This window comes from Anomaloglossus baeobatrachus, chromosome 9 (genome assembly GCF_048569485.1).
Source record: "Anomaloglossus baeobatrachus isolate aAnoBae1 chromosome 9, aAnoBae1.hap1, whole genome shotgun sequence".
Lineage (NCBI taxonomy): Eukaryota > Metazoa > Chordata > Amphibia > Anura > Aromobatidae > Anomaloglossus > Anomaloglossus baeobatrachus.
In genome coordinates, this window is record NC_134361.1 from 113,631,547 (window position 1) to 113,653,695 (window position 22,149).

General features: G+C 43.6%; 1 protein-coding gene across 1 annotated transcript in view; it reads right to left on the minus strand.

The window, feature by feature from the left end:
* CAPN6 (calpain 6) overlaps window positions 1-22,149 on the minus strand; it is an 87,498-nt gene that overhangs the window by 64,509 nt on the left and 840 nt on the right. The window lies entirely within an intron of this gene.

Consider the following 22,149-nt stretch of genomic DNA (forward strand, 5'->3'; position numbering starts at 1 on the left):
CCCCCTGGTGTGGACACCAGCCCCTGGAGGAAGGCAACAAGGATTTTAGTTTTGACCTTGTGTGTACCTGCAGGGAATGTGGGGTGCGTGTGGTGTTGTGACCTGTGACCCCTGGCTTGCCCAGGGCGTCACAGTACTGTCCCCATTCTATAGTAATGTGCCCATCCTTTAGTAATGTGCCAACCTTGTCCCCACCCTATAGTAATGTCCCCAGCATTATCCCTATTCTATAGTAATGTTTCCCATCCTTGTCCCCTTGTAGTAATGTCCCTATCCTACAGTAATGTGCCCACCTTGTCCCCATCCTATAGTAATGTGCCCATCCTAGAGTCATGTGCCCACCTTGTCCCCATCCTATAGTAATGTCCCAAGCCTTGTCCCCATTCTATAGTCATGTGCCCATCCTAGTCCCTATCCTATAGTAATGTGCCCATCCTAGTCCCTATCCTATAGTAATGTCCCCAGCCTTGTCCCCATTCTATAGTCATGTGCCCATCCTAGTCCCTGTCCTATAGTAATGTCCCCATCCAATAGTATTGTGCCCATCCTTGTAATGTCCCCATCCTATAGTAATGTCCCCAGCCTTATCCCCATCTCATAGTAATGTGCGCACTTTGTCCCCATCCTGTAGTAATGGGTCAGCAGCTCCCCTTACCTTCCACAGACGCCGGAGTGAAGCTGAGGGGAGTGGTCTGCGGCCCCAGATCCACAGTGATTGAAGAGATTGGTCACAAGGCCGGTCTCTCCAATCAGAGCTTGGGGCAGGTGAAACACAGGTCACCCAGCTCCAGCCAATGATCAGGGCTACAGCTGCCCTGATCTTGGCTGGATTTCAATGTTTCAGCGATTTTTAATGGCTGAAACATTAGTGGCTGTGATTGGCTGAGCGGCGTTCGTAGATCCGGAGAGGAGACACCACCCCTCCTGAGGTCCCCTCCTCCCCGAATCTAAGGTATTTGCAGCACCAGCGATCGTAGCCACCGGGGCTGCGATTTCGCCATGACATACTGGGTACGTCATGGGTCCTTAAGTACCAGGGAGCCATAACGTACCCAGTACGTCAGAGGTCGCTAACGGGTTAACGTCCAACACACACACACACACACACACACACACAAACACACACACACACACACACACACACACAAACACACAAACCATTCCTCTCACCTGTCCCGCGCTCCCTCCGCTGCCTCATCTCTGCTTCGTGCGGCCTCCAGGCCCGTGCCCCCGTTTACTATCGCGGCAGCTGCAGTGTCACTGTCAGTGATTTATGTGAGATGATTGTATTGCCGGAGCGAGAGCGCAGCACCAGCAACACATTCATCTGACATAAAGCGCAGACAGTGGCTGTGGCCCCTGCACCTGCCACGATAGTGAACAGGGGCACGGGCCTGGGGGCCGCACGAACCACCCTGAGGGGCCGCGTGTGTGAGACCCCTGTGTAGTTTATACTAATGATCATGAAAATCCCAAAAATGACTACATGCTGAGCATAATAAATTGTGTCTATGAGTTATGCATCTTGATTAATTACTACTACAAATCCACATTTTTTTTCTCATTTTTGCCTCTACACCATGCCCACTTGCCTTGGAAAACTTCGCAGTGCAGTTAGACTCTGAGCCTGTTTTCTGCTTCTTTTACTTATACATAGGACATTTTATTTATTGTTAGTTGTCTTGCTGAAAATGATCAATGAGCTTTTTTTTATTCTGTAGTACAATGTCCAAATTATATCTCTGAGATTTTATTTTAAAATATGGTTCCACCCAAAACTTTTACTTTTCAAGCCAAAAGACTTGCTTTAATTAGGGAGTATAAGATTGGTAATCAGAATGGGCCCTGATTAGTGATGTGCTAGGCCACTTAATGGAGTTTACAAAGATTTGATACTAGAGTCATAGCTGGGGATTCAGCACAGATTTGCCATTGACTGGGCAAACATGGAACCATGTTTACAACTATGGTGGTGCATCATAACTGTTGGTAAAGGGAAACCCCTGCAAATAACCATGCTGTAGCTGACAAAATAAAACATGGCAGATGAAGTTTAATCTTGATAAATGTAGAGTAATGCACAAAGGCTAGAGCAGGCCTGCACAACATGTAGGGCGTATGCAGCCCGCCAAATGTTCCCTTGCTGGGAGGCTCCGTTTGTCATTTTCTTATATCCATAGGTATTTGCATCTTTGAGATGTGAATACATTGGAATACATGAGTACCAGGACAGTGGCAGTGAGGAGCGCTCACCCTCCCCAAACGTGCAACAGTGTGATGAGGTCATCACACTGCTGACCTCATCACACTGCTGACCTCATCACACTGCTGCTGTCAATGCAGTGCTGAGTGCAGCGTAGAGGGGGCGATGACATCAGGACATAGAGAATGGTAAGCACTCCATGGAGGAGCCAAAGATTACATGTCTGTACATTTACTAAGGAGAAGAAGGAGATTATGGGGCAGGGTGTTACGCCGAGGGCACATTATAGGTTGGAAAATTGTGAAAGCGGGCACAATGTAACGAGGAGCAGTGCGTGTGTGTGGAGGGGTGCAGTATATTATGGAAAGAGGTAGTGTGCGCATCTGGGGATGGTATATTATGTAGAGGAGCAGTGTGTGTGTGGTATATTATGAAGAACGGCAGCGTGTATGTGTGTGGGGAGGGAGGGTAAGTACATTATGAGGAGAGGCACTGTGGGGGTTTATTATTGTTAGGGTCGGAGTGTGGGGAGGGAGATATTTTGTTCAGGAAGCACAGTTATTATTTATTCAGGATCGCAGCGTGGGAGATATTTATATTTAGGTTACATGCCCACGATACAGACATGCTGAGTCCTGGATGCAGTATGTCCTCTCCTGCGATTTTCTGTTTTTCGTTTTTTCCTTCCCTTCTTCCAGGAGCCATACCTTTTTTATGTTTCTGTCAATATAGTCATAAGAGGGCTTGTTTTTTGTGGGACGGGTTGCACTTTTGATTGACACCATTCATTCTGCTACATATATTGGGCAATGGGAAAAAAATTCCAAGTGCAGTGAAATTTCAAAGAGTGCAATTGCACAATTGCTTTTTTGGGTTATTAATTTACCATGTTCATTCTATGGTAAAACTGACCTGGCATTATGATTCCACAGGTCAATACGCCTTTGTAGATATCAAATATGTATAATTTTACTTTTATCTAAGTGTTGAAAAAAATTCAGAAATTTGTAAAAAAAAAAAAAAAAAAAAAAAAAAAAAAAAAAAAAAGGAATTGCGCTTTTGTCGCCATTTTCCAAGACCCATGGCTTTATCATTTTTCGAGATCCGGGGCTCAGTGATGGCTTATTTTTGACGTCTTGAGCTGGCATTTTTAAGTATACAATTTTTGGATAGATGCAATGATTTGATTGCCTGTTATTACATTTTAGTGCACTGTTGCAGCGATTAAAAAACCCTGTAATTTTGTCATTTTGATTTTTTTTCGCTACGCCATGTACTGATCAGATTCGTTGATTTTATATATTGATAGATCGGGCATTTCTGTACATGGCGATACCAAATATGTGTATTTTTTATTGTTTAATTTTCAATGAGTCAAAAGGGAGGTGATTTGAACTTTGTAGGATTTTTTTATTTTCATATTGTTAAAAACTTTTCTTTTTACTTTTTATTGAATTTACTAATCTCCTTAGGGGACTTGAAGCCTGCAGTGTCCGATTGTTTCTACTTTCCAGAGCAATGCTTCAGCATCCCTCCGAACAGCAGAAATTCTGATGGTCTGTGAATGTCGGCGCTCTACTAGCTTTCACAAGGACTTTGTCATCAGCTGACCCCCAGCTGTCATGAGAACCCATCGGCGCATGTTAGATAACACTATCTGAGTTTGACAGTGTGATCTAACGAGTTAACAGGCGAAGGTGGATCTCTGATCCACCCGTACCTGATAGCTGCACATGTCGGCAAGTCAGCATTAAATGGACAGACGACCTTGACATATAGGTACGTTCAAGGTCATAAAGGGGTTAATGATGCTGGTTCTGGTGATGTAATTGTAATTAAATTTTTTGGGGGCTATTGGGTTGTCTTTGTATGGCAATGTAGTTGTTAGACCGAAAAATGTTGTGGACCCCTGGGCTAGAGTAATCAAATTGCTGTATACAGTTGTGCTTAAAAGTTTACATACCCCAGCAGATTTTTTTGCTTTCTTGGCCTTTTTCAGAGAATATGAATGATTACACAAAAAAGTTTTCCACTCATGGTTAGTGGTTGGGTGAAACCATTTATTGTCAAACTACTGTGTTTTCTCTTTTTTAAATAATAATGACAACCAACAACATCCAAATGGCCCTGATCAAAAGTTTCCATACCCTGGTGATTTTGGCCTGATAACATGCACAGACGTTGACACAAATGGGTTTGAATGGCTAATAAAGGTAACATCCTCACCTGTGACCTGTTTGCTTGCAATCACTGTGTGAGCATAAAAGCTGAGTTTCTGGGATCCAGATAGACTCTTGCATCTCTCATCCAGCCACTGATGTTTCTGGATTTTGAGTCATGGGGAAAGCAAAAGAATTGTCAATGGATCTACGGGAAAAGATAGTTGAACTATATAAAACAGGAAAGGGATACAAAAAGATATCCAAGGCATTGATAATGCCAGTCAGCAGTGTTCAAACTGTGATTAACAAATGGAAAATCAGGCGCTCTGTAAAAACCAAACCACTATCAAGTAGACCAACAAAAATTTCGTCCACGACTGCCAGGAAACTTGTTTGGGATGCAAAGAAAAATCCACAATTAACATCAGCTGAAATACAGGACTCAATGAAAACTAGTGGTGTGGATGTTTCAAGATGCACAATAGGGAGCCACTTGAAGAAAAATGGGCTGCATGGTTCAGTTGCTAGAAGAAAGCCATTACTGAGGAAATGCCACAAAGTATCTCACCTACAATACACCAAACAGCACAGAGACAAGCCTCCAAACTTCTGGAACAAGGTATTTTGGAATGATGACCAAAATCGAACTTTTTGGTTACAACCATAAACGTTACATTTGGAGAGGTGTCAACAGGGCCTATGATGAAAGGAACACCATTCCTACTGTAAAGCATGGAGGTGGATCACTGATGTGGGGATGTGTGAGCCACAAAGGCACAGGAAACTTGGTCAAAATTGAAGGAAAGATGAATGCAGCACTTAATCAGCAAATACTGGAGGCAAATTTGCACTCATCAGCCTGGAAGCTGTGCATGGGACGTACTTGAAAGTTCCAACATGACAACGATCCAAAACACAAGGCCAAGTCAACCTGTCATTGGCTACAGCAGAACAAAGTGAAGGTTCTGGAGTGGCCATGTCAGTCTTCTGACCTCAATATCATTGACCACTTTGGAGAGAACTTAAGCGCGCAGTTCATGCAAGAAAGCCCAGGAATTTACAGGAACTGGAGTCATTTTACCAAGAAGAATGGGCAGCTTTGCCATCTGAGAAAATAAAGAGCCTCATCCACAACTACCACAAATGACTGCAAGCTGCCATTGATGTTAGAGGGGGTAATACACGGTATTAAGAACTGGGGTATGTGAACTTTTGAGCAAAACTGTATACATTAAATGGAAATATACTGAGGATTACAGAACAGGAAAAGGACTTGGTATTCTGGTGACAAGTAAGCTGAGCAGCAGCACTCAATATCAAGCAGCAACTGCAAAAGCAAACAAGATATTATTGTGTATAAAAAGAAATATAATCCTATGCTCCAAAAGTACTAGCAACGTTCTATAAATCACTCATAATTCCACATCTAGAATTTGGGATGCAGTTTTAAAAAAGATATTCTGAAGTATGAGTCAGTTCAAAGGCAGTAGATTACATGAGGTGGGAGAACTCTACTATGATGAGAGGTTGGAAAAGTTAGAAAAAAGACGAGATCTCATTTATATATATATATATATATATATATATATATATATATATATATATATATATATATATATATATATATATATATATATATGTATGTATGTATGTATGTATGTATGTATGTATGTATGTATGTAGATGTGTGGTTAATACAAAAGACTGGCATGTTACTTATTCCTTCCAAGAACCTTGCAAGGGACCCGGAGACATTCATTATGTGTGCATGAAGTTAAAGCCGTCAGACTGTGAAATTCCCGACCGCAAGAAGTACCAATTGTGCAAACAGCAAAGCCAAAGTATTTTTTTTCAAACAATATGAAGGACTAATCTAAATAGGTCATCAGCTGAGTAACTTTTCAAAAAGTGGTGGCAATTCCATTTGCTTCCCTTTGATCACCTTCAATGTATATATTGAGTGACTTGTAAGACATGTGAGACATGTAATGACTGCTCTCCTGATCTGACTACAGAGCTGTTTATGATCATAACTGATATATCTACAGGGTCCTCTCAGCTTCAGCCTCCGTCTCACAGGCATGAAAAGTGCAAGGGAGGGGCAGTCGTGGGCGAGGGTTGCGGTCCTCAACCTCAATTCACCATGGCACAGTACAGACACAGGGGGCAGAGTGGTGTATGGAGTGAAGCTTCTGCTTCTCAGTATACCATTTACTACAACCGGCATCGCATGCCGCAAAGTCAGTAACAAATCCACCATTGGTTAAAACTGTAACAACTTTACTGAACATTTTCTTGGCATACAGCTTCCATTTCTTAAAGGCAATTTTTACTTCCAGATATTTTACAGCCATTTCATTCACTGCAGAACCCAAATTACCTGCTACGCCACCATGAGGTGATTTATCCTCTCCTGCCTGACCCAGTCACTAAGCATGATGGCTGGTCTGACGGCTCGGCTTCCAATCATTGGATGGACTCCTGATGATGCCCCGCGGTGCTAGTTTTCCCACAGGTACTCACTGCTGCAGCCTAGCAAAGGGACGCCCTCCTCCTTTTCTCCTTTTTACTGGAATTACACCCAATAGCTGAGGAGCTCACTCTCCACTTCAGTCTCCTTGACTCTTTGCTTTTGTTTTATGGCTGTCTTCTCCACACACTACCCGACTCCACTCTGCTACAACCGACCCTGTAGATCCTTGCTCTTGTCACTACTCACTGGCTCATCATCTCCCATCTGACTCAAACAGGAAGCTACTTTCCTATATCCTCCTGTGCTGGGGACTCACCTCCCCCTTTTAACCCCTGCCATCCTGTCACTCTCTACACACTTCCCTACGCTGAGAGACCAGGGACCCGGTGACACCTGTTGGTGGCCAGCTATATTGCACAGGTGAAATACACATCACAATACATTACTATCACATTATACTCAAAACACATCAATCTATCATCAATACAGTACAGTGCAATAACCCAATTCACTATACATATCCTGGGGGTGTAGGGCACTGGACATCTTATTATAGGCAGACAGTGGTGCAATATTGTTGCAATACAGCAGAGCTGTGAGAGCTGCAGCAAATGTGTTTGTAAGAAGACACAGTTCAGTTCTACTGTTCTGTGTTCGTTACATGTCTCACACTGGTAATGCCTGCTCTCGTTTAGAATAATCTCACACAGGTTCTTATACAGATCAGAGTTTGGCCCATAGTCCTGAACAGCTCATTTACATATAAGAAAAACATAGATGTCTCTAGAATAAGATATCAGATTGTAGATTACGGTATCATTAAAGCTACCGGCTCATATACAGTCAGGGCCAGAAATATTTGGACAGTGACACAAGTTTTGTTATTTTAGTTGTTTACAAAAACATGTTCAGAAATATTATATATTATAATATGGGCTGAAAGTGCACACTCCCAGCTGCAATATGAGAGTTTTCACATCCAAATCGGAGAAAGGGTTTAGGAATCATAGCTTTGTAATGCATAGCCTCCTCTTTTTCAAGGGACCAAAAGTAATTGGACAAGGGACTCTAAGGGCTGCAATTAACTCTGAAGGCATCTCCCTCGTTAACCTGTAATCAATGAAGTAGTTAAAAGGTCTGGGGTTGATTACAGGTGTGTAGTTTTGCATTTGCAAGCTGTTGCTGTGACCAGACAACATGCGGTCTAAGGAACTCTCAATTGAGGTGAAGCAGAACATCCTGAGGCTGAAAAAAAAAAAAAATCCATCAGAGAGATAGCAGACATGCTTGGAGTAGCAAAATCAACAGTCGGGTACATTCTGAGAAAAAAAAGAATTGACTGGGGAGCTTGGGAACTCAAAAAGGCCTGGGCGTCCACGGATGACAACAGTGGTGGATGATCGCCGCATACTTTCTTTGGTGAAGAAGAACCTGTTCACAACATCAACTGAAGTCCAGAACACTCTCAGTGAAGTAGTTGTATCTGTCTCTAAGTCAACAGTAAAGAGAAGACTCCATGAAAGTAAATACAAAGGGTTCACATCTAGATGCAAACCATTCATCAATTCCAAAAATAGACAGGCCAGAGTTAAATTTTCTGAAAAACACCTCATGAAGCCAGCTCAGTTCTGGAAAAGTATTCTATGGACAGATGAGACAAAGATCAACCTGTACCAGAATGATGGGAAGAAAAAAAGTTTGGAGAAGAAAGGGAACGGCACATGATCCAAGGCACACCACATCCTCTGTAAAACATGGTGGAGGCAACGTGATGGCATTGGCATGCATGGCTTTCAATGGCACTGGGTCACTTGTGTTTATTGATGACATAACAGCAGACAAGAGTAGCCGGATGAATTCTGAAGTGTACCGGGATATACTTTCAGCCCAGATTCAGCCAAATGCCGCAAAGTTGATCGGACGGCGCTTCATAGTACAGATGGACAATGACCCCAAGCATACAGCCAAAGCTACCCAGGAGTTCATGAGTGCAAAAAAGTGGAACATTCTGCAATGGCCAAGTCAATCACCAGATCTTAACCCAATTGAGCATGCATTTCACTTGCTCAAATCCAGACTTAAGACGGAAAGACCCACAAACAAGCAAGACCTGAAGGCTGCGGCTGTAAAGGCCTGGCGAAGCATTAAGAAGGAGGAAACCCAGCGTTTGGTGATGTCCATGGGTTCCAGACTTAAGGCAGTGATTGCCTCCAAAGGATTCGCAACAAAATATTGAAAATAAAAATATTTTGTTTGGGTTTGGTTTATTTGTCCAATTACTTTTGACCTCCTAAAATGTGGAGTGTTTGTAAAGAAATGTGTACAATTCCTACAATTTCTATCAGATATTTTTGTTCAAACCTTCAAATTAAACGTTACAATCTGCACTTGAATTCTGTTGTAGAGGTTTCATTTCAAATCCAATGTGGTGGCATGCAGAGCCCAACTCGCGAAAATTGTGTCACTGTCCAAATATTTCTGGACCTTACTGTACATGGCTTAGGTGGGTTGATCCTATATACTATAATATAAGCTATTTTCATATCATATTCTATGTATTAATTCATGCACAGGAGCACTTTATTGAATTTTATTACTGTTGAACTTCACATTGCACTTTATAGAGGAATTTCCTTGATGGTGTTGCCTATATTTATGAGTTGTATTAATTATTATACACAAGTTATAATCCTATAAATAATTGCTGCAATTTTTGTGGTGCTCATTGTTATATATCCTTTACGGTCCTCTTATTTATGCTGTAACAATCTCATGTTTTATTTATTTTTCTACTTTTAATGTATATCAACAAAAATAATTGTTTTATATTGGAATTTTGCTCCTTTCCAACTAATTTGCATAAAACTGAAGATTTTGTAATGAAAGTTATATCAACCTTACTTTTATGGAGTGGATTCAAAAAATATTCTATGAAATTCAGTATTGTCAAAATCTTGGAAATTTTACTTCTGTTCAGTGAGATATTGATTACAATCTGACTTTTCAAAGGGGTGTATTAATTTATGCTGATCACTGTTTGAGTATATGTTTGTGATATGTTTGTGTTTGTGTATATATGGTATTATGTTCGTCACACATTTTCAGGAATTTGATCTCGGCTGCCTTTTTAAGAGAAACTTTCTGGATTTGGGAAGGTCGTAGCCTTGGACGAAACAACTAATCGATCTCCAATGTCATCTAAGGTCCAGTCTGGACTTCTAAAGGTCCAGTCACACTAAGCAACTTACCAGCGATCCCAACAACGATAGGGATCGCTGGTAAGTTGCTAGGAGGTTGCTGGTGAGATGTCACACTGCGACGCTCCAGCGATCCCACCAGCAACCTGACCTGGCAGGGATCGCTGGAGCGTGGCTACACGAGTTGCTGGTCAGCTCACCAGCAACCAGTGACCAGCCCCCAGTCTCCTAGTTACAGCACACATCAGGTTAATTAAGCCGATGTGTGCTGCAGCTAAATGTGCACAGAGCAGGGAGCAGCGCACACTGAGCGCTGGCTCCTTGCTCTCCTAGTTACAGCACACATCGGGTTAATTGCCTGATGTGTGCTGCAGCTATCTGTGCACAGAGCAGGAGCCGGCAGCACAGGCAGTGAGAGCGGAGGAGGCTGGTATCAAAGGTAAATATCGGGTAACCAAGGACAGGGCTTCTTGGTTACCCGATGTTTACATTAGTTACCAGCCTCAGCAGAAGCCGGCTCCTGCTGCCTGCACATTAGTTGTTGCTGTCTCGCTGTCACACACAGCGATCTGTGCTTCACAGCGGGACAGCAACAACTAAAAAATGGCCCAGGACATTCAGCAACAACCAACGACCTCACAGCAGGGGCCAGGTTGTTGCTGGATGTCACACACAGCAACATCGCTAGCAACGTCACAAAAGTTGTTCGTTACCAGCGATGTTGCTAGCGATGTTGCTTAGTGTGACGGGGCCTTAAGGATGGAAAATAAATCTGTTGTTTTGCATCAATTACTTGCTCTCATTCAGCATCTGTCACACTTTGTCGTGTTAGGAAAAAGATCTGAGAGATAAAATTTCTCCTTGTGTAGAGAGACAAGATGGTATAAGTAGACTTCTAAGCCATGCAATGCTCCTCTGGGAATTTAAGTATGCAAAGGTCCAAAATCTCCAATGTATGACCGATTTAAGAGGTTGATCTGTGTTTTATAACCTTTGGAATAAGTTTACGAGTACAAGTTAATCTCAATTGATTAGAACATTATAAAAAAGTTCATTTATTTCAGTTATAAAGGGAAGTGCATATATTATATAGAGTCATTACACACAGAGTGATCTATTTCAAGTGTTTATCTCTGTTAATGTTGATGATTATGGCTTAGGGGGGGCTTTTCACGTTGCTACATCGCTACCGATATATCGTCGGGGTCACGTCGTTAGTGACGCACATCGGGCTCTGGTAGAGGCATTGCAACGTGTAAATCCTAGGTGCGATGATGAACGAGCACAGAAGCGTAAAAGATCGTTGATCTGTATAACGTCGTTCATTTCCATAATGTCGGTTCAACCGCAGGTACGATGTTGTTTGTCGTTCCTGCAGCTCCACACATCGCTGTGTGTAAACCCGCTGGAGCGACAAACATCTCCTTACCTGCGTCCCGACGGCAATGCGGAAGGGAGAAGGTGGGCTGGATGTTATGTCCCACTCATCTCCGCCCCTCCGCTTCTATTGGCCAGCCGATTAGTGATGTCGCGGTGACACCGAACACACCTCCCCCTTGAAGGAGGGATTGTTCGGCCGTCACAGTGACGTCACCAAGCAGGAATGCGCGTGTGACGCTGCCGTAGCGATAATGTTCGCTACGGCAGCAAGCACCAGATATCACATGTACGACAGGGGCGGGTGCTATCGCGCTCGACATCGCTAGCAATTGCTAGCGATGTCACAACTTGTAAAGCCCGCCTTACTCTTGGGCCAAGGAGAAAAAGAACTGGATTGTTGCTCAGTGGTCCAAGGTGTTTTTTTCAGATGAAAGTAAATTTTGCATTTCATTTGGAAATCGCGGTGTCAGAGTCTGGAGGAAGAGTGGAGAGGCCACAATCCAAGCTGCTTGAGGTCTAGTGTGACGTTTCCACAATCAGTGATGGTTTGGGGGCCATGTCATCTGCTGGTGTAGCTCCACTGTGTTTTATCAAGACCAAAGTCAGCGTAGCCGTCTACCAGGAAATATTAGAGCACTTCATGCTTCCCTCTGCCGACAAGCTTTTTGGAGATGGAAATGTCATTTCCCAGCAGGACTTGGCACCTGTCCACACTGCCAAAAGTACCAATAACTGGTTTAATAACCACAGTATTGCTGGGCTTGATTGGCCAGCAAACTCGGCTGACCTAAATCCCATAGAGACTCTATAAGGTATTGTCAAGAGGAAGATGAGAGACACCAGACCCAACAATGCAGATGAGCTGAAAGCCGCTATCAAAGCAACCTGGGCTTCCATAACACCTCAGCAGTGCCACAGGCTGATCACCTCCATGCCACGCCGCATTGGTGCAGTAATTCACGCAAAATGAGCCGTGACAAAGTATTGAGGCATTTACTGCACAGACTTTTCAGTAGGCGCCAACATTTCTGAGTTTGAAATCATTTTTTCAGTTGATCTTATATAATAATCTAATTTTCTGGCATACTGACTTTTGGGTTTTCATTGGCTGTAAGCCATAATCATCAACATTAACAGAAATAAACACTAGAAATAGATCACTCTGTGTGTAATGACTCTACAGTATATAATATATAGAAATAGATCCCTCTCTGTGTAATGATTTTATATAATATATGTGTTTCCCTTTTGGCATTGAATTACTGAAATAAATTAACTTTTTGATGATATTCTAATTTATTGAGATGCACTTGTACTCGTAAAGTTAACTCCAAAGGTTATAAAACACAGGTCAACCTCTTAAATTGGTCATACATTGGAGATTTTTGAAGAATGTTGTGTACTCCCTTATATCTCACTAACAGTATGGTTTAATACTAACAGTGGATTTCGTAGGGAAAATGAGATGATCACCTGTGTGTATTTTGTACAATTTCATTTGAGAGTTACTTATATTGTATAGTTTAGTTCAGTCTTATACAACCACTTTAGTTCAGTAAATTCTCTACGACAGTTTAATCCTTTGGAGGCTCCAATGGGTTGTGAATTGTACTACACGCAGCGCAGTCTTGGCTCTGTATGCTGGAGGGCTTGACTTGTTACAGACTTTTGCTACAATATATTAACCAAGCCGTGTAGATTTATAGAGTCTGGCAGGAGCAGGACATACACTAGAGACTGGTCTCAAGACTAAACATGAACGGCTCAAGACACATGTTTTGTTTCAATAGATTGTACAAGTCCTCTGAAACCAGACGTAAGATCTGCGTGTTTTAATCATGACACATTGCGAAATAAACCCAACAAGTAGATTTAATTATGACAAATAACACTGACAAATTATTATTTCACCACCTCGTTGTTCTCCATACATGGTGTATAATAGCAATTGTTGCAATGCTTTTTGTTATGCAATATCAGATATTTCCAGCCAGTTATATCCATCTTCTTGTAATTTCATTGTTATTTTTTGCAGTACAGAATGAATCTGTTAATATGTCACGGGTTCAATGGCTTATGTGAATGTGTGAGGTCACCTTATGGCATTGTTATATGGCCTTCTGTGTAATGGAAGAGAGAATGCCTGTTCTAAGTATGATTTTGCTTAACTCTTAATGGAGTTGTTTAGGAGCAAAAAGAAGAAATGATACAATAAGAGGAAATTCCATGTAATTAATGAAAGATGCATTACTTAACTGTTAAAGCGCACCAATCACCAGGATTTTCGTATATAACCTAAAGCCAGTGCTATACTGGCACTATCAGGCTGATTCTATACATACCATTAGTGGTCAGCTCGGATATTTAAGCTTTCAAATCCAAGAAAGTAAAGTTTATAAAATGAGCTGCTTGTTGAGTGACAGCAGCAAAGGAGCAGATAATATATAATTCATAGTTATCCCCTCCCCCATTAGAATTTGCATAAGTATTATACAAACAATTCACTTTGTCTCTTGCATGATCTGTGTGAGGTCATACCAATGTGACCAGAAGGGGCGGGGCTTCAGCAAACAAAGCTGGATACCAGGTCACATGGGTATGACCTCACACAGGTCCTCCAAGAGGCAAAGTGAATCGTTTGTATAATACTTATGCTAATTCTAACAGGGGGAGGGGATAAGTATGAATTCCCCCTCCAGATATTATCTGATCCTCAACTGCTGTCACTCAGCAAGCAGCTAATTTTATAAACTTTACTTTCTTGGATTTCAAAACCTAAACATCTGAGTTAACCACTACAGGTATATATAGAATCACCCTGATAGTGCCAGTATAGCACTGGCATTAGGGTAACGTCTAATTCCCAGTGGCCAGAGGGACCTCTGCTGATGTCATGCCCATGTGAGCAAAAGGGGCGAGGCCTCCACCAACATAGCTGATATCAGGAAGATACATTATTCTTCTAAGTCCACATAGGCATGGAGTTGATTATAATAGAAGCAGGTGTCTGCGGGTAAGTCCCCCAGACGGGGGAGGTGCAGGGGGGGGGGGGGGCAAAGCCGCCCCTTGCATCTGTATAGTGGACGGGAGGAAACATAACGACGCCCACCAAACAAGCCGTCACACCCTCTAACCAAGCCGGCCTCGCCCACAGATCCGTCTACCCACTGGGATTTAGCCGATTTAGCCACAACCCTGGCTTTAGCTGATATACGCAAATCCTGGTGATTGCTTCCCTTTAACTTGCTGCCCCACTCTGGCGCACCCTGCTGGTCTTTGTTTACCAATGCATTGAATATGGACATCAACACACATTACTGCTGCAGGAAATCACTCGCCACACTGTTCTTTAATTTTTATATGGTACTAAACCTTTGAACTGTATTATTTGTGATTTCAGACACTATTTTTAAAGATGACCTGTAACTTGCTCACAGAATTTAGTTAATTACCTGGTAAAAATCCCCCATCTCTTCTGATTTGGTTGCTTTTTTCATTTTGCACTTCATTGCAGAGGAGATAGTGAAAACATGTCCAGTTGGACTGCAAAGCAGAGATTTCACATACTATGCTCTAGAAGGAACAAATGTGATTAACTCTGCACAGAACAGACAAATCCAACAAAACTGTGTGAGATCAGATTTTGTATTTTACAAGGAAGTGGGGCAGTGCAGGGATTCTCCTGTTAACATTACAGTATGACACAGTACATGGTTACATTTATGATTCCCTCAATGAATTGTAGCTCCCCACAGCTGGCAGCAGTCATGCAGTCCCAAACCATGACACTCCCACCACCATGCTTGACTGTATGCACACTTGTCTTTGTACTTCTCACCTGGTTGCTGCCACACACACTTGACACCATCTGAACCAAATAATGTTATCTTGGTCTCATGAGGACATGGTTACAATAATCCTTGTCTTTAGTCTTCTTGTCTTCAGCAAACTGTTTGAGGGCTTTCTTGTGCATCATCTTTAGTAATCTTGTTGTAACCTCTGCAACAATGCTGGCATCACTCATTCACCTATTTTGAAAATATAATCTCTGGCTATGATTCTGAGCATGTGCACTCAGCTTCATTGGTCAACCATGGTGGACCTGTTCTGAGTGGAACCTGTCTTGTTAAACCTCTGTATGGTCTTGGCCACCGTGCTGTAGCTCAGTTTATGGGTGTTGGCAATCTTCTTATAGCCTTGGCCATCTTTATGTAGAGCAACAATTCTTATTTTTCAGATCCTCAGAGAATTCTTTGCTATGAGATGCCATGCTGAACTTCCAGTGACCAGTATGAGAGAGAGTGTGAGTGATGACACCAAATGTAACAAACCTGCTCCCCATTCACACCTGAGGACTTGTAACACTAATGAGTCACATGACATCGGGGAGGGAAAATGGCAAATTGAGCACAGTTTGGCCGTTTTCACTTAGGGATGTACTCCATCTTGTTGTCAGTAGGTTAGAAATTAATGGCTGTGTTGAGTTGGCAGCAAATTTACACTGATATACAAGATGTACACTGACTACTTTTTATTGTATCCAGGAGTGGGATTCAGCCGATTCTGTCCGGTTATGGGGAACCGGTTGTTAAAATAGCAGCCGGTTCCCAGAACCGGCAAGAAACAGCTCTGCCGATCCGGTTTACTGTATTCATTTGTGTTAGTGTCTCTTTGAAACACTAGTACAAATGAACCCCCGTACCTCCGCACTTCTGGGTTTAGTGGAGCCTGTCTGCTCCCTGACCCAGCGTGCAGCCACGCGCTGACGCTGCAAAGGTGACGGCAGTGTGAGGAGGTAGCTCCTCCTCCTGCCGTCTGTCAGCATGCAGAGACGAGCTGCGGAGGAGGACGGAGGACAGAGAGGCCGCAGGTGCTTGCAACAGGTAAAGCGCTCAGTGAGCCGAAGATGCAGGAAGAGGAGCCGCAAAAGATGGGAACTATATGGGGAGGAGAGGAGGCTGCATAGATGGCAGCTATATGGGGAGAGGAGGCCACACCAGATGAGAACTATTTGGAGAGAGGAGGCCATACAAGATGGGAACTATATGGGAGAGGAGGACGCATAGAGGGGAGCTATATGGGGAGAGGAGGCTGCATAGATGGGAGCTATATGGGGAGAGGAGGCTGCATAGATGGGAGCTATTTGGGGAGAGGAGGCATGGGATAAAATCTGCAGGGAAAAGAAGCCATGATGGGATTTGTAGGGGGAAAGCAGCCACATGGGATGGGATCTGTACGGGAAAGGAGCCACATGAGATGAGATCTGTATGGGGAAGGTCGTCCGTTCCAATTTTAGCAGGGCTCCTTTAGTAATAATTTTTAAAAATTGTAGAAAACCCGTTTAATACAATATGACTGACAGTGACTGGAACAACTGGTGCTGGACAGGAGAGTGAAGGTATAGGAGGGGAAGAAGGGGAAAGAGATTTTACTTTAAATTACTTGTTTTTTTTTGTTTTTTTGGTTGAGGAAAGTGCGTGAAAATGGGTGTGGCTAACAAAATTGATGTGGTTACAGAATGGGTGTGGTTACAGAATGGGTGTGGTTTTAAAATGGGCAGGGTTTACAGAGAACCTGTTATTAAAAATTTGAATCCTACCCCTGATTGTATCAAACTGTCATAACTTCAGTGTTGTCCCATAAAACTGTTAAGATATGTACAAAAATGTGAAGGGTGTACTCACTTTTTCATATACTGTAAATTAAAACCAATAGGTCACCACAGACAAGTATATATTTAAGATTTTTAGGGGAGGATCCATCAGATTACTCATTGTATTTACAGAATAGCAGAGTGGAAAGGCTTTTGGCTGCTTTTATGGATAATTACGGTGGGAAGCTATCGAAATTTCAGTTGTAGTTATAGGTATTTTGGTTGTATTTACAGAGTATCAGAAGGAGAAGGTATTGATAGGCTGATAATATTTACACCACAGATACATATAACAGATTTTTTTCATGTAAAGCAGATAGCCACCCAGTAATCGGAGAAATAATAATTTATTAGTTTTCATGAGACAATGGGAAGTAATATGTTTTGTTTTGTTGACTTCACCAGGGGACACTTCAGCTCTCAGCATTTTAGTTAATACTCAAAGCTGTCAGCAGAGAAAGCTGCCAGACTGAAAGTCTTCAGTGGATTATATTTCTGGAGCTGGTACATATGGTTTTTTTCTTATCAGTTGGCTCTTTTGTTAGGTCAGGTCTCCCAATCATCATATCTTTTTGGAAAATCCAAGATGTCATTGTAGACACAACTTTGTAGGAACACGTTTGGTGTGGAAATTATAGGGCTTTTATGTTTTAGATATTAGTTGTAAATGTTACAAAGTGTTTTTTTCCCAGATGATTATTGCTTTAAAGTTGAAAGTAAAATGCTTTGGACTTATAAACTAAAGTGCCCTAGAGTATAGTCTTGCAAACGCAGATTCCAAAACATTAGTTGAGTAAGATGGGAAGAATCCATCAGTTGTCTTTTAATGAAGACCAGTATGAAGGATACTTTTTTTGGGTAATGTGACGACATGGACTCTGTCAGTGCCTAGCATGGGTTAAAATTCAGCCAGACATGAAGATAGTTTGTTTATAGACGGGGATAAGCCCCTCATTGTTTTTAAAAGACTCTTGCTACATGCTACCAATCTAGGACCTGCGGATCCGATTGTCAAGCCATAACTGAACCTGGATTATAATTCTATATGGACTTCAGCATCAAATGCAAGAATTCGGCTGAGATATCAAAGACTACCTAAGGAAGGAATCCAGCTTGGGACAATCCAGTCACCTGACTACAGGCTTTGCGGTCCTCAGACAGCTTCCTAACTCTAGCGTTATTCCATTCTTGGTGAGTGCCCGCCAAAAGCGGGGTGCTGCTGGTTTGGAGTAAGTAGCCCTGGAAGCTCTGAGACACGGACATTCTAATCCCTGGTGAGCCAGTGGAAGGGTGAGAAACTGTTGCCGGTTACATTTTGTGGTTTTTCTGGTTATGTGCTATGTGCCGTTAATTGTTTGGGATTCCAATAAAGTCTTAATATTGTGATTCCCTCATCCTGTGTTGTCTGAGTAGTGTTCCGCCCACGGTCAAAGAGGTCGGGCATTCAGTTGGGATGAGCCCTGGGCCATGCTGTCTTTATAAAGGTGGCACCCACTGACCCCCGTGTCTCCACAGGTAACACTGCAGAATAGCTACCAAATCAAGATACCGTGTTTTTCCAAAAATAAGACACTGTCTTATATTTTTTTTGCCTCCCAAAAAAGCACTAGGGCTTATTTTTGGAGGAGGTCTTATTCTTGGAGAAACACGGTTGGGGGTAAGTTTACCCCCCAAAAAAGCAGACCCCCCACTTCCCAGGAGACGAATACTCACCAGACCAGGACGTCTGCGTGGTTCCCAGGTCCTCCTGTGATCTCCGGTCGGTGCTGCACGCCGTCCTCCCCTGCTGCTAGCTGACACACACAGAAGATCCCAGACACACACAGCAGATCACACACACAGCAGATCTCACACACACACACAGCAGATCTCACACACACACACACACACACACACACACACACTCACACACAGCAGCTCACAGATATACACAGCAGATCACACACAGCAGATCGCAGGCACACACAGCCGATCACAGATACATACAGCCGATTACAGGCACACACACACACACACACACACACAGCAGATCGCAGATATACACAGCAGATCACACACAGCAGATCACAGTCACACACAGCCGATCACAGATACAGACATCCGATCGCAGGCACACACAGCCGATCAGATACACACATCCTATCACAGGCACACACAGCCGATCAGATACACACATCCTATCACAGGCACACACATGCGATCACAGATACACACAGCCGATCACAGATACACACATCCGAACACAGACACACACAGCCGATCGCAGAAAAACACAGCCGATCGCAGACACACATACAGCCGATTGCAGACACACACAGCAGATCACACACACACACACACACACACATCACATCACATCCAGCATTTACGGCAGCAGGGAATGAGAGCAAGTCACGTGTCCGGCCGCAGGTCCTGTTCGTTGCGCTCCTCTGCACTGCCTCTCAGGATTCTCCCGGCGAGAAGAGATCGGTGTCGCTGGATGAGGTGAGTGTGTATGCGATCCGATGTGTGTGCGATCCGATGTTTGTGTGTGTGTGTGATTTGATGTTTGCGAGTGATCCGATGTTTGTGTGTGCGATCTGATTATGTGTGCGATCTGACTGTGTGTGTGATGCGATGTTTGTGTGTGCGATCTGGTGTGAGTGTGTGAGATCTGATTTTGTGTGTGTGTGTGTGTGTGTGTGTGAGAGAGCTGATGCGTGCGGGTGTGTGATCACTGCAGGTCCTGCTGCTTGGCGTCTGGCGTCTGGTGAGTGTGATTGCCGAGTGTCGCTGTCAATAATGAAGTGCCCTGCAGTATCTGTAACTTTTTTAGCTGCACGGACACTTCATTATTGATCCGGGACTAGGGCTTACTTTCGGGGGAGGGCTTATATTTAAGCCGTTCTCCGAAAATGCTGAAAATCCCTGCTAGGGCTTATCTTTGGGGGAGGTCTTATTTTTGGAAAGACACGATATATATATATATATATATATATAATGTGTGTGTATATTATATATATATATATATATTATATATATATACACAGTATGTGTTACGGAGGGGACGATTGGATATAAAATAGTATGATATCAATTGTCACCCGAAGTCCGCTGGGCAGGAATTAAAGCCACTATGGGACAGGAGAACGAAATACAGCAACTCAGGAGAGCCCAAAGGAAGGGGATGTTTAAGGGCACACCCCAACGTGTAGCGTGACCCTATTAACCTCACAGGTACATGGGTAATGGTTACGTGTGTAAGGACACGTCAAAACCAAAAGGAATCGCAAAAGGTTTCGGTCACGTGTGTAGGAACCCGTCAGACCGAGAGGTAACCCAGTTAACGTCACTGGGAAACCTAGGACGTTACCACTGAACTGGTCACATGTGTAGAGGGGCATGTCAGTATGTGTACAGGTACAAAGGAATCAGTCACGCGCGTAGAGGGCACGTCAGACCGAGTAGGCTACCCAGTTAGCACTACTGGGTACCCAGAGCTGGCACATATACACAAGTCGGCAACTGGCACTGCAGACTACTGATCACATGCGAAAGGGGCACGTCAGACCACGTGGGTCACCTGGTTAGCATTACCGGGTAACCGAGGAATGATAGAACAATGGTTGACCCTCATTGTATCAAGGTACAGGTGTGCACGGATACGAATACCTGGCACCGACGCCTAACCCTGAAGTAGTCACTGTCCTTATCCATACACACACCTGCCACAAGCACTGCAGGAAAATGGCGCTGGAACTCAATCACTCTAACAGCCAGGATAGCCGCCTTAGTTGTCAGCATGCAGTATGACACTCGCGCGCCGATGGGCGGAGCTACAGACCTTTTATAGCCGCCTCTCTGGCCCAGGCCACGTGGCATGTGGTAATGGCATCAGCTGCAGCCATACAGAGGCTGCCACGTCATTGCTAATGTCGTCATGACCAATCAGCGGCTGCCAAGTCATCGCTGATGTCACTGAAGATCAAACCTTGCATTGATGACATCACGCACATGCTCAGTATGGCTGCATTAGCACTTAGGCTTAGGATGGTACAAAACTCTAGCCACCTGATGCCTCAAGCGATGGCCAAGTGGCGCTGCGGAGCTCACCGACCTCAATGTGGAGTCAATGACAGGACTGGACCGGTTCGAGGCACAACAGAACCCCGAACCATAACAGTATGTATGTATATATATAATATAAATAAAATCAAATCTTAATTTAGATTAATTACATATTATACAGTATAATCTACTGTAGCGTAGCCAGGGAACACTTTTTTAATTCCCAGGTCTGCAGGGCTTGATTAGATGCACCCACCTAGCTTTTTACTATGGTAGACCCAAGAAATGGGTTCACTGGGAGTTCAGTGTACTAGGGGAACAGAGCAAACTGTGGATTATGCTGGGAGTAGCTGACTGGGCTAGGGTAAGAACCTGGATTGCTGTAGGGGTAAGAGACTGTGGTCTGGCTGTGAGCAAGAGGTGAAAAGACCTATTGGGGCTGGTCTCTCTTACAGGACCTGGGAGACTAAGGCAAGCCAAGATCTCATCTGTGCAAGCGCCACCTCCGGGCACCATTTTCCTTAAGTCCAATGCTGGGAGATTATTGGGCGAGAGGCGGCGCATGCGCAGATGAAATCTTGAACTGAGAGCTCCATCTGTGCATGCACCAACTCTAGGTGCCATTAGTTAAAGTCCTCACAGCCCGTCCCGCAACGCCAGCCTAGCCGGTTCAGCCACAGCCACTTTAGACCCTGCACCAGCTGCCACAGACCACTGCACAGCCACTGCAGAGCCCACACAACTGCTGCAGCAACAGCCCAGCCACTGCAGCCCATGCACAGCCGCCGCAGAATTCCCCCAGCCTCCTGCGACCCCTCTCCACCACCCCTGGTAAGCTACATTCAGATTATAAGATGCACCCCTCACTTTCCTCCCACATTTTTGGGAGGAAAAGTGCATTTTATTAAGCCGAAAAATACGGTACTTGTACAGTTTTAAAACCTTAGTTAACACACGGACGCCTGCAGGAGCTCCTTGGATGAAAGGGAAAGGAAACTAGTTAAAACAAATTATTACAGCAGCCTATTTACTAA